Raw genomic sequence first — 11,979 nt, forward strand, 5'->3', positions numbered from 1 at the left:
AAATGAAGGTGATTGTGAAGCTCTCTTTTGTTGTTCATTTGCTATGTTGTGGCTGACTCTTGTGACCCTGGTGGGCTGTAACCTCTCAGGTTCCTCTGTCCATGGAATTTCCCAGGCAAGAATACTGGAGTGGGTTGCCATTTCCTTCTCCATGGGATCTTGCCAACCCAGGGACTGAACCCACGTCTCCTGCTTTGCATCCAGATTCTTTATTGCTGAACCACCTGGGAAGCTTGCTCACGTTATATTTGCCTGGAATATCACATTGGCCGCGTAGGTAATTTGGCCAGTCTGACTGCCTGAGTGGGGCCTCTTCCTCACCTTGGACCCTTGCAACTCTCTTTTATACCTGCAGACTAATAGACAAAGATCACCTTCCCAGCTTGAGATGGATTTTTCCAGGCATTCCTCTTCATGGAAACTCTGAATTAGCATTCAATTCAAGTAACTTCAGAAGTCAGGAAGATGCAGTTAGTGAGGAAGTTGTGATGTCAAATAATGGTGTTAAGCATATGCCCCATTTCTACAGGTCAGATATTAATCATATCCAGTGGATTATTCCCACTTAGGAACATGGGCCTCATGATGTCCAACAAACTAGGGAAGTGCCTATAATTTCTGTAGTTTAATTAGTCATGGAGAGATAAGTTTTCATTGTGTTTAAGTCCCAATATTTACTTATATATTTTATATTTGGTGACAAAAATGCTACAATATGTTACACCTACCCAATAATCATTCAACAGTCATTTCCCAATCCATATTTAAAAATACACAACACAATTTTGTGTATGAATGCTTGAAAAATGATGCCTGTAGCTAATTACCAGCCCCATCCTGGCAATTTGGGCTTCTATTAGAAGAGAGGTTTAAGTGGAATGGCTTGTAGACTTGTAAGCTTTTCATGCCATATTGGGGCCTTCCCTGGTGGCTCAGATGGTGAAGAATCACCCCCACAACACAGGAGACCCAGGTTTGGTCCCTGGGTCAGGAAGATCCCTTGGAGAAGGGAATGGCTACCCACTCCAGTATTCTTGCCTTGAGAATTCCATGGGCAGAGGAGCCTGATGGGCTACAGTCCACGAGCCCATGACTGAGCGACTAATACTTCCACACTTTCATGCTGCTTTGACTCTTTGGAGCAGTGAAAGCCCTCTGTGGTATCCGCTGATCGTCACTCCTTCATGAGTAAGCACCTACTGTATACACAGTACTATTCTAGATCTTGGAGCTATGACAATGTGTAAGATAAAACCTCTGCCTTCAACAAGCTTATCAGTGAAATGGGGATTGAGAAGAAGACAGAAAAAAAACAGATGTAACATAATTCAAATAGTGATGAATACTATGCTGGAAAAAAGAAAACAGGGTGTTTTAGTCACTTAGAGATGCTATTATAAAACAAAAACAAAAACAAAAACAAAAACTACCAAAATTGGATGGCTTATAAATCAAATTTATTTCTTTCAATGCTGAAGGCACTGTGGAGTCCAAGATCAAGACACAAACATTCAGTCCATAACACAAAATATAAGTTTAAGAAGATGATAGCAGAGAAGGTTTAGAGTTCTAGTTGTTGTTCAGTCACCCCATTGTGTCTGACTCCTTGCGACTCTATTCTCAGCTGGGGGTGATTCAGAATTTTTTTTTTCTATGGCAAAAAGAATCCTTCTAATTTTGCCCCAAGCTTAGCTGTTATACCTCTTCTTTGAAATGGCATTAGACCCAGTATCACAGCCTTATGCCCATTCATAATTAAGCTAATGCCTAAAGTGAAAATATTTTTTCAATGCTTTGTTTCACCTTATTTACAACAGATATGAAACATAAATACTTTTATTTTTAACAGCTTCTTTATTGATCCTGATAGCTGAGATATAGTATGTATGTATACACGGTTGTCCCACATGGCTTGCTGCCAAATCTGCACCACTTCCTCCCAGAGTCTCATTTCCCGGAATGCCTGACCCTCTTTGGTACCTGTTTAATCAACTAGAAGAACTTGGGTAAATGTGGATGGTGGGGAAGGAGAAGCCGTTTTTCTCCAGAGGCAGTAGCAGCCAGATGTCTACCTTTGCCAAACGAAGAATGTGGAAGCCATTCAAACATCTTGTCTTAAAAGACCAAAAAAAGAGAACAATGGCTGTGGAAACGTTCCAGGTTAAAGGAGGCCAAGGTGATAACCAGATGCAGCACCCAGTCCTAAGCTGGATCCCGTACTGAAGAAAAGTAAAATGCTATAAGGGATAATATTAATTCAGCTGGAAAAACATGAATGCAAATAGCCAGTTGGGAAAAAGCATTGTATCATTGTTAATTTACTGGAGCTGATAACTGTATTGTGATTATATAAGAGGCTATTTCTACTCAGATGAACTGCACAAAAAATCTTGAAGGATAAAAAGTCATAATTTAAGGAATTTACCCTCAAGTGGTTCAGAAGAAAAAAAAAAGTGTGCGTGTTTGTGTGTAGGATGGGAAGCAAGAAAGCAAATGTAGTCATTTAAAAAAAAATAGGTGAGTGTGTATCGTGCGTGTTTTGTACTATTTAAAATTTGGCAGGACTTCCCTGGCGGTCCAGGGGTTGAGAATCCACTTTCCTTTCCAGGGGACATGGGTTCCATCCCTGGCCGGGGAAGGTCCCACATGCTGTGTGGCAGCTGAACCTGTGAACACGAGGCCTGAGGCCCGCGCATCTGGAGCCTGCGCTCCGCGACGGGAGAAACCAGCGCCCGGAGACTTCGAGCATCGTTCGGAGGAGGCGCCCTGCTTAGGGCAGCCGGAGACAGCCTGCGGGCGGGGTGGAAACCCCGTGCGGCCAAACAGAAGTAAATAACACTTCACAAGTTCCTTGAAATTGTTTCCCAGTTTTCAAAAAGAAAGCTTTAATTGTTGTCTCACGTGATTAGATTTGATGACAAAAATGACCTCTTTGCTAGTAGAAAAAGGGATAGATGGTGAAGTGTATGATTGGCAGGGGCCAAAGAGTTGTTTAAATGATCCTTTGTGGTTTCCTGAAGCAAAATAACCGGAGAAGGAAAGACTAGAATCTCAAGTAGCTTTTGTAGTAGAACATGATGTTGGATATAAGATCTTGAGGATTATGGGTAGTTTGGCTATTTATGACTGCACTGGAGAATTTTTTAAAAAGAAACTGATGAACTCAAGGTCTTAACTTCTCAGCTCAAGGCGCAAATAAAGAGTCAGAAATTTTCCAAGACTGCCCCCAAATGAAATATCTTATTTTCTATAATTGCAAGACTGAGATTTCTCAAACAAAGACTATCTCTGCAAATGGCTGAGTTACGATATAAAATCAATCGACAGCTTGCAAGATCCCTGAAGTTCAAGATAGGATGTTGAGAAGAAAATCTTTTATTTGGAAAATAGAAATAAACACTGGATCTAAAGTGATGAAGATGCTTGTGTGTTCATTATTATTTTAATTTTGTAAAGTTGGGTATAATATACATCCAGTGATATGCAATACATACAGCAGAAAGGTATAGTTCGTTAAATTTTAACAACTACCTATGCCTAGGTAATTTATACCCCAAAGTACAGAACATTTTCATCAATCTGAACAACTACCTCATATCCCTTTCCAGTTAATCCCTTCACCACAGCCAGGAGTAACCACTGCCCTGATTTCTGCTACCCCAGGGCAATTTTCTTCTTTAATTTTACGTGGTGGACAGAATAACTATCTCCCACAGGCACCCACACCCTCATCACTAGAACCTGGGACTCCGTTAGATTACATGGTGATCGGGAACTAAGGTTGTAGATGCGCTTAAATTTGCTAATCAGCTAACTCTAAAATATTACAGATTGTCTGGGGCTTGCCAGGTGGCTCCGTTGGTAAAGAATCTGCCTGCCGATGCAGGAGATGTGGGTTTGATCCCTGGATCAGGAATATCCCCTGGAGTAGGAAATGACAACCTGCTCCAGTATTCTTGCCTAGAAAATTCCATGGACAGAGGAGCCTGGCGGGCTTTCTAAGTCACATGACTTAGTAGCTAGTGGGACACGGCTAAGGGCCTAGCAAACACAAACACACTCTCTACGACTACTTGATATTTAGGGCTCCCAAGCATGAAGCTGGGCTATGTACTCCCCCTAATTAACTTCCATTTCCTAAAAGATTTTTTTCCTTTTTGTATTTTAATACTAAATTCAAACTTTTCTTCCATGAAGCAACTTAGAATACTAGGGTTATGACTGTTTATATTAGTAATAGCAATAACATCAGTAAATCATCTTTATAAAATTATATATAATCTCTTTTGAATCCTACAAAAGTATTCCAAAGGAGTCCAGAGATGAGAAATGTCTTTCTTAAATGATTATAACAACAGGAGCTAGAATCTGAATCCAGACAAGACCTTTGACTCAAATTCTTACATTCTTCCATAGAAGTTCTTTGCTGAGTTCATTCATCCATTACTCACTCATCAAATAGTTATGGAATGCCTATGGTATACTAAGGAATGTGCTACCACAGTCTGTGATAGCATATTGTATATTTATTTTAACATGTAATAGAGATTGATAACCTATTAGTGCATACTAGTGGAATTGTCAAAGGGCATACTTTATTTTCCTACTTGCTCATAACAATAAGGAAAGGCCAGAATTTTATGAGGTTCCAAATGGGGACTCCATTTTCAGGAAAGCATCTACTTTTGATGTGAAAATTTTAAAAAGAACAAACTCTTCATATATCTTTATGTATCTTCCCATAAACATGAAGGTAATTAGCTCTTTCACTTTATCAAAACCTTTAAGTGTCATTTCACATGGAAGAAAAAGAGATGTATGGTCTCATTTCTAATAAAAATAATATTTGATTAGCTTATTTCTTTAATATGATGTAAATGATCAAACTCCCAATACCTATTCCAAGACTGATTCACTGTAATTATCTACCAGTGAATTATTCTCATTCAACTTATTCAGAACAGTAACTCTGAAACTTATTTGACCATAAAACTCTAAAAATTATATTTTCCAAACTCCAAAGGCGAAAGGAAAAACTTGTCTCCTAGAAAAACTAATAGCTTCATGGGTTGACGCTAGATTTAATTTATATGTTTAATATACAATAACCACCGGATACATCATCCATACACAATTTGAATCAGTAGTCATTTATAAGATGACACTCGTTGAGATGGTTATTGGAGGGGGTTGCCCGTGTGGAGACGGGCAGTTTGAATGCCCTTCATTCATGTCACAGTAATTTCCTAGTCTTCTCTGAAGTGATACACCTCAGGCAATTTTTGCATTAAAAACAGCTATCTATGCCTGCATCTCTATTCCCAGTAGCATTGACATATATACAACACCATGGATAAAACAGACAGCTAGTGGGAAGCCGCTGTAGACCCCAAGGAGCCCAGCTTGGAGCTCCGTGATGACGGAGAGGTGGGACGGGGTGGGAGGGGGCTAAAGAGGGAGGGGGTGTGAGTGTATGCAGAGCTGATTCATCCTGATGTGCAGCAGAAACTAACAGAATGCTATAAAGCAATCGTACCCCAAAATAAAATTTAAAAAAACTAAGTAAGTCTATGCAATCTTTGAACCCACTTACATGCTACATTTTAGAAAAACAATGCTCCTCGTATCTGGTTCCCCTGAGTTTTGTTTGTTAATTTTTCCGGAACACAAATTGATACCACACCAAGCAGTTTGGGAAAAGCTAATCTCATTTCTCTCTCTTTGCTGCTTCTGGTCACGACACTGAGGGCGGTTTTATAAACAGAGAGTTTGTATGTGACTGTATTTATCTCTGGCTTCACTCCAAAATGAAACAGAAATTACATCCGCATAATCATTTCCTTTGTTTCTTTCCTCTGGCCTATATCACTGACAGTGTTCTGGCGACTGGGGTTACCAATGACAGAAGAACAACATCATGCCAACTTTTAGTCACTTACAGAGTACATTTCTTTTTTAAAAGTGTCACACTGGGAACATAAATACAAAGACTGGATTCCCATGTGCAAAGTGAATAGAAGTGACTTCATGTAAGCCAGAACCTCTAAACAGAAATCCATTTGGATTTAGATAATTGAGCTCATCTTTATCAATGAAATTTGCCTCAACACTCTTACCATCTCCGCCTAACGACTTCTTAGACTTCCTTTCCTGAGGCCCAAGGTCAGGTTAGCTATGTCTCCTCTGCGCTCCCCGACACACTCCAATTTTCCAAACACAGCACTTTCTCTCACTGTGACTCCTCAATCTCCCAACGTGATTTCCTCTTTGTTTTGGTGGATTTACTACTGGAGTGTAAAGTCTTTAAGGACGGAGACTGTTTCTCTGCTTCACTGTTGTATTGTTAGTGTCTTGCATGGTATCTGGTACATAGTATGTGCTCAATAAATATTTGGGAAATTAGTAACTGTTCTCTCCCCTCTTCATATATATATATATATATATATACACATATATATATATGCACACATGTATACATATATATGTGTGTGTATCAAAAGAAACACAGATCAAGAATTAACAATTATAAAGGCATAATGTCTCGTGTTATAATCATAGTGTTGGTAACATCAAAGAATGCAATGTCAACAATCTCTAAGTATTACATTGGCTTAATACTTAATAATTGATTGGCTGAAAATTTCAATGCTTAAAATGAGTGTTTTTTTTTCTAAATAAATTTCCTAAACTGAGTACTGAATAATGTCAGCCTAACTACATTTCAGATACACACATGCTTTGTTAAAGTCTCCATTTTTCACTTTCCTTCCGTCATTTTTTCTTTCCTTTTTTCCTTCCTTTCCATTTTAATTTTGTTGTGTTCTTATTTGGGAAATACTTTTGGCTATCAAACAGTTAAATTCTAGGCAGCACTGCTTTGTTTAGATTTCATAAGGTTGATGCTTTTGTTATTAATTTTAAATGGACCTATGCTATGTAGCTGCCATGATGAAAGCAATTGTAATTTTTTCCCATTTTATAATTTTTTCAGATACACCCTTGAGTATCTTAACTACTTATCTTTGAGAAGAGTTTACAGAACCACAAATGCTGTACATTGTAAGTGATGGATCTCTAAGGAACTTGAAAATCATGTAGTCACCAATGGGAAAACTGGGAAAGACTTGATAATTCATATATTAGTTGGGATTCTCCAGAGAAACAGAGCCAATAGTGTGGATGGATATATAGATAAAGAAAGACAAAAAGAGAGAGGGGGAGATTTTAAGGAACTGACTCATGTAACTGTGAAAGCTGACAAGTCTAAAATATGCATAATACACCGGCAAACTAAAAACCCAGCAAAGAGTTGATGCTGCAATTCAAATCTGAAGGCAGTCTGTTGGCAGAACATTCTTTTCTTTGAGGGAGGTCAGTCTTTTTTCTATTCAGAAGTTCGAATGATTGTAAGGTCTACCCACATTAAGGAGAGTAATATTTGTTACTCAAAATCCACTGTTTTAAATGTTAACCTCATCTAAAAAATATTTTTACAGCAACATCTAGAATGATATTTGAACAAATATCTGGGTACTGTGGCCTAACCAAGTTGACACAGAAAATTAACCATTATATTCCATATAGTGAATCTCTTCTCTTTTACCGTGCCTAACTAGACAATTCAGGTATGACCTAAATCAAATTCCTTATGATTATACAGTGGAAGTGAGAAATAGATTTAAGGGACTAGATCTGCTAGACAGAGAGCCTGATGAACTATGGACAGAGGTTCATGATATTGTACAGGAGACAGGGATCAAGACCATCCCCATGGAAAACAAATGAAAAAAAGCAAAATGGCTGTCTGAGGAGGTCTTACAAATATCTGAGAAACAAAGAGAAGTGAGGAGCAAAGGAGAAAAGGAAAGATATACCCATTTGAATGCAGAGTTCCAAAGAATAGCAAGGAGAGATAAGAAAGCCTTCCTCAGGGATCAATGCAAAGAAACAGAGGAAAACAACAGAATAGGAAAGACTAGAGATCTCTTCAAGAAAATTAGAGATACCCAGGGAACATTTCATGCAAAGATAGGCACAATAAAGGACAGAAATGGTATGGACCTAAGAGAAGCAGAAGATATTAAGAAGAGGTGGCAAGAATACACAGAAGAACTGTGCAAAAAAAGATCTTCATGACCCAGATAATCACAATGGTGTGATCACTCACCTAGAGCCAGACATCCTGGAATGTGAAGTCAAGTGGGCCTTAGAAAGCATCACTATGAACAAAGCTAGTGGAGGTGATGGAATTCCAGTTGAGCTATTTCAAATCCTAAAAGGTGATGCTGTGAAAGTGCTGCACTTGATATGTAAGCAAATTTGGAAAACTCAGCAGTGGCCACAGGACTGGAAAATGTCAGTTTTCATTCCAATCCCAAATAAAGGCAGTGCCAAAGAATGCTCAAACTACCGTACAATTGCACTCATCTCACACTCTAGTAAAGTAATGCTCAAAATTCTCCAAGCCAGGCTTCAGCAATACATGAACCATGAATTTCCAGATGTTCAAGCTGGATTTAGAAAAGGCAGAGGAACCAGAGTTCAAATTGCCAACATCCACTGGATCATTGAAAAAGCAACAGAGTTCCAGAAAAATATCTATTTCTGCTTTATTGTCTGTGCCAAAGATTTGACTGTGTGGATCACAATAAACTGTAGGAAATTCTTCAAGAGATGGGAATACCATTCCACCTGATCTGCCTCTTGAGAAACCTGTATGCAGGTCAGGAAGCAACAGTTAGAACTGGACATGGAACAGACTATTTGGAACAGACTGGTTCCAAATAGGGAAAGGAGTATGTCAAGGCTGTATATTGTCATCGTTCTTATTTAACTTATATGCAGAGTGCATCATGAGAAACGCTGGGCTGGAAGAAGCACAAGCTAGAATCAAGATTGCCAGGAGAAATATCAATAACGTCAGATATGCAGATGACCCCACCCTTATGGCAGAAAGTGAAGAAGAACTAAACAGCCTCTTGATGAAAGTGAAAGAGGATAGTGAAAAAGTTGGTTTAAAGCTCAACATTCAGAAAACTAAGATCATGGCATCTAGTCCCATCACTTCATGGCAAATAGATGGGGAAACAGTGGAAACAGTGACAGACTTATTTCTGGAGGGCTCCAAAATCATTGCAGATGGTGACTGCAGCCATGAAATTAAAAGATGCTTGCTCCTTGGAAGGAAAGTTATGACCAACCTAGACAGCATATTAAAAAGCAGAGACATTACTTTGTCTGCAAAGATCCATCTAGTCAAGGCTATGGTTTTTCCAGTATTCATGTATGGATTTGAGAGTTGGACGATAAAGAAAGCTGAGTGCCGAAGAATTGATGCATTTGAACTGTGGTGTTGGAGAAGACTCCTGAGAGTCCCTTGGACTGCAAGGAGATCTAACCAGTCCATCCTAAAGGAAATCAGTCCTGGGTGTTCTTTGGAAGGACTGATGCTGAAGCTGAAACTCCAATACTTTGGCCACCTGATGTGGAGAGCTGACTCATTTGAAAGGAACATGATGCTGGCAAGATTGAGGGCAGGAGGCGAAGAGGACGACAGAGAATGAGATGGCTGGATGGCATCACCGACTCAATGGACATGAGTTTGGGTAAACTCCAGGAGTTGGTGATGGACAGGGAGGCCTGGCATGCTGTGATTCATGGGGTCACAAAGAGTCAGACACGACTGAGCGACTGAACTGAACTGAACTGAACTGACATAGACAGTTTAGAAGGGCAAAGATATTATTGGAATCCTGGTTGGGATCTCTTCCCCGAGAGCAGGGAGTATTTAAGAAAAAAGAGACAGCAAATAGGATCAATAGTTTTTACCACTAAATTCAGAATGGGCTCTGCCGTCAGTTTGTGTGGCTATAGATCATCATTTAAGTTGTTCTAAAACAGTGTGCATCAGTTTCCTCCTTGTAAAAAATAACTATAAATCCCCAGTGATGTGGTAAGTGGGATACACAAATGCAGAGATTCTGATATTGGTTATTGAAAATGGAGAACCAGAGACAAGAAACTGGCTCTAAATTTAGAATATAAGGTATAATTGGATTCTAAATCTGACAAAGTGGCTGTTCCTTATCCCCAGTCAGTGATGAGTGCTGGAAGAGCGATAGACTAAGTACATGCAACATTTTCTTTGATGCTCTTTAGCACACCAACTGCTTTTGATCCACGTTTGAATGCTCCCATGAAGCACACTCACGAGTTCTTGTAAAAATATTTGTCTACATGAGAAAATAAAGTCCTATGATTTTGCCATGTGGCAAAACAGGTGGCCGTGGGGAGTTTCTGTATTGTGGATAAGAATGTCCTTCCCCGAGGGTAAACAGTGTCCAAGGAGCTTGTCATAAGCTAGACCAGGTGCTCACAATACCACACAAGAAATACACTTTGCAGTGGAATCGGATCTCTCCTTGATGCATGCACGTTTCATTGTGGATAATGGGAATTACATGTGTATTTTCAGAAAGCACTATGCTGGGTGAACTGCAAAAGAAGAGAAAACACAGGCATGAAATTTTAAAAGAAGTTAAATAAAAAGAACAAGAAACAAGAGAGAAAAGAGGCCCCAAGCATTATGCCTCGGTCCTCCTACGGTGATAATAAAAACTGTGGATGCTGGAAATGAAAGCGTGTACTTTTTAAAGAAACTAAATGTAGCTTCATGCCCTCCCATCTACGTGTAAGCTCAGATTCAAGATCATATTTGGCAACTAGTATTTTAGCTATTCATTTGCTTCCGTAAAACAGTAGGTATATTGCATGGGGGTGTTGACTTTATTTTTCTCCTTTTCAGTTATTGATTTTCAATGATTTTAAAATATTATAATTATAAATTCTGGAATTAATATAACTGTATAAATATTTTTTTTTACTATGTAGAGATCAGAAAAAATAGACTTTTGATTTATACATCAAAGTATCCTTCAAATAAAAGCAATAGTTATATGTAGTGTCAAAATATATTCAAGATTACAATTTTAGGCAACAGTTGATAAGAATAAAAACCAATTCCTATTAAAACAGGTAGCATCAAAAACTCAAAGGATAGTACTTTTTTGAGGTATGTAAAATTTGGGGATGTGTAAATATTTTTAATTCTTGCAACATAGCTAAGTACAAACTGTTAGCAAGGATTAACATCTTGCAAAAAAATTCTTGGCAAAACAATAAAACAGAAGGAAAAAAACAGAAAATATTGAGTCAGTCTCATAAAAGGAAGTAAATAGACTGTAAATAGAAATTGCTTTATTGCCAAGTCAATTCATTTTTGGCAAGCTGCATGGTAATATGATGTCTTTTATATGGTGCTGAAATAGTTTTCACTGTGAATTGTGAATAGACCCGTTACTAATGATTAACATTTACTACATGATAGTTAATATTCACAATAGAGCAGATATGGTTTCTGCAATATAATTTAATCAAATGCCATGAGAATTTTTTTTTTTTTTTTAACTGACCAACATTCAATTATCCCTGTGTGTGGTTTCTGTGTACAAAGCGAAGATGATTTCTCCTTCACATTGCCACTATGACCCCTGGGGCTGTTAAAATTAAGATCACAGCCACTACTTAGATTTGCCTGGGCAATTAATAATTCTAGAACTTATTCTACTGGCTTTTCCAGCATTTTAATGATAAAGTTGTTAATGATAACTATGATGATGGCCTTTAGAACCTACTCTATACTTTACATAAATCACTGCTCCTTCTCACAATAATCCTGCTATATATATGTATGTATATATATATTCCCAAAAAAATGCTTATTATAGATGAGGAAACTGGGCTCATAAAACTAAGTAACTTTTCCTTGTGGTAACATAAATGGGAAGGAAATCCAAATAAGAGGGAATATGTGTGTACATACGGCTGATTTACTTTGCGGTACATCAGAAACTAACAGCATTGTAAAGTAAATGCACACCAATAAAAATTAGCTTAAAAAAGCTCAATAACTTTTCTACC

Source organism: Cervus canadensis, chromosome 7, assembly GCF_019320065.1.
Source record: "Cervus canadensis isolate Bull #8, Minnesota chromosome 7, ASM1932006v1, whole genome shotgun sequence".
NCBI lineage: Eukaryota > Metazoa > Chordata > Mammalia > Artiodactyla > Cervidae > Cervus > Cervus canadensis.